The sequence below is a fragment of the Montipora capricornis genome, chromosome 14 (genome assembly GCF_036669925.1).
Source record: "Montipora capricornis isolate CH-2021 chromosome 14, ASM3666992v2, whole genome shotgun sequence".
Classification (NCBI taxonomy): Eukaryota; Metazoa; Cnidaria; class Anthozoa; order Scleractinia; family Acroporidae; genus Montipora; species Montipora capricornis.
The window spans coordinates 21,759,480-21,761,979 of record NC_090896.1 but is presented as its reverse complement, the minus strand read 5'-3'; the positions used below and the strand labels follow the sequence as shown (position 1 = coordinate 21,761,979).

The window sequence follows — 2,500 nt, the reverse complement described above, 5'->3', positions numbered from 1 at the left end:
AAACATGTTTCAAATGCGTTTGAAACAACAGCGTTTCAAACACAAGTGTCACATTTCATTGCGTTTGAAGAATTAACATGTGAATAATTATATTATCACAGGCAGACCACTCTATGTGTTCGTGGTTTAATATATGTTTATATGAAACCAAGAGAATCTATGAGGGTTATGAATAAAGCTCTGAAAATTGCACATCAAAATCACGTCGGTCTGAATATCCCAATAAAGTTAAATGAAACCTTGATTGACGTATGTATGGTGTTTTTTCGCCTTCTTGGGCCGTCTAAAGCGTCTTATTACCAAATTACTTTTGGCCGGTGACGATTAAGACAAGAGAGGGAGACAAGGCTTGCAACTAAGCAGCCGTCAGCCATGACCTCTCCTCCACTTCAAACTGAAATTAACGCAAAAATACTGAAAATCTCACCTGAATGGCGACGGATCTCGATAGATTAGTTTTTTTCTCTATCTCTTGGCCAAATTTGAGCTTCATCCCTCAGTTTCCAAGAAAATTGATGCTGAAGTCACAAATACAGCTTTCTCAATATGATCAGTGCCAAACTCAGCGACCAAAGGAATTCAAGGAATGCAGGCCATTTCAAATCTACCAATTAGGATTTGAGTCACGGCGGGCTGCCAAGGGCCATTCAGGTGAGATTTTTCAGTATTTTTCAGTTAATTCCAGTTTGAAATGAAGGAGGTCACGGCTGACGGCCGCTAATTATAAGTTGCAAGCCTTGTCTCCCTCTCTTGTCTTAACCGTCACCGGCCAAAAGTAATTTCACAATAAGACGCTTTAGACGGCACAAGAAGGCGCAAAAACACCATACATGAGTCGATTAAGGTTTCATTGAACTTTATTGGGATATTCAGACCAAGATGTGATTTAGATGTGCAATTTTCAGAGCTTCATTCATAACCCTCATAGATTCTCTTCGTTTCATATAAACATATAATTATTAAACCACGAACACATAGAGTGTCTGCCTGTGGCGTGACCTGGCAGAATCTGCAAGATCTCTTCGCCATCTCTGAAATTTCACAAAATCTTGCTTCAAATTGCAGTATTTTCTAAAAATTAATGCGCTCTTTGTCGTTTATAAATAATTATTTAAAATGATTCTTTTAAGGAAATGGAATTACAAAGTGTACTCTGTTTTAAAATGAAGAGAACGCCCACGCGTATTCAGAACATCAACAGTCGAACTTGAATTCTTGTTTCAAGTATTTCAAGATATTCCTGTTAACGAGTTTATTATAAGACCGACTGTGAATTTGGAAAGTGGTTTTAATGGCAGAAGTTACGGAAGTAATATGAGGATTTAAATGTTGGCTTGAATGGAAGCTACTGATTCTCCTGAGGGTAAGCTTTGTAGTCACGCAAATGGCTTCGGAGTTGCTGGTATTTTTCCAGCTGATTTTGTTTCATGGATCACTTCCACATGCACACTTTTACACGCAAAGCCTCGTTTTATGCATTGAAATGTCACTGGCAACGCAGACTCAAGGCAGACAATGTTTCCACAACTATGTTTCCATGATCAAATTTTCTACGCAACTGTTATTTCACACAACAATTAACCCACAAGGTTTCAAAGCAGTTTACGTGGAATTCTCGCTCCTTAGAATACTTTAAACACTACAGTGTATGTCATTATTCTAACAGCAATATTTGCTCCTCGGGTTGTTAGGAAAAAAACCTCATCCACATTCTTTTCTGTAAGCTTCAATAAAACAAAAGGGTACTTTTAAGAAACAAATGAAACGGAAAATTACTCCGTGCATTTTCTAATGAAATAATTAATTTTGCTGCGACAGTAATAATTATGTTCGTTGTTGACAGATGTAGCACGCAGAGAAACACCTTTTCCTTTATTTCAAACACCTTGGGTTTCAAACAGTTTCAAACGAGAAACTCGTCCCAATTTACCCGTCCACTTATCCGTCTGAGTCGACAAGTTTTTAAAGACAACATTCCCGACTAGACGAGAAACTCGTCAAAATGCATCACGAATTCACACTTAGACAGGTTTCCAGGTTGAGTTAGACGGCTGGCTAGGTAACCACGCACATCTTACACCAGTACCTCGGCATCTTAACCCGACCTAAAAACTCGTCCTAATGTGAATCATGTCGGTAAGTCAGATAACTTTTTCATCGCGAATTCACACTAGGACGGGAAACTCGTCAGACAGGTTACCCATCTAACAAGTTTCCCGTCCTCTAATGTGAATACTGCTATTATTGAGCTCCACAAGGGTATATTTTGATTAAGTATCCACTAAAACGCCATTCGCGTTACACGACTTTCGACGCCATTGCAGGTTAAGTTAATGATTCTACTGTGTCCACCAGAGAAATCTACGCATTTCCACTACCCTCTCGATCCTAAGAAAATACACACAGAAGGCTCGATGCAGAAAGACACCACTTACCAGGGGAGTGACAGGGAAAACTTTTACCGACACAGAAAAAAAAAAACAACTAAAAAAAATAAAAT

At 38.8% G+C, this 2,500-nt stretch overlaps 1 protein-coding gene across 4 annotated transcripts in view; it reads right to left on the bottom strand.

Annotated features, from left to right (window-relative positions):
- The window catches only part of LOC138033865 (lysine-specific histone demethylase 2-like), a 171,942-nt gene that overhangs the window by 156,435 nt on the left and 13,007 nt on the right, over positions 1-2,500 (bottom strand). The gene's annotated exons all lie outside the window — the stretch shown is intronic.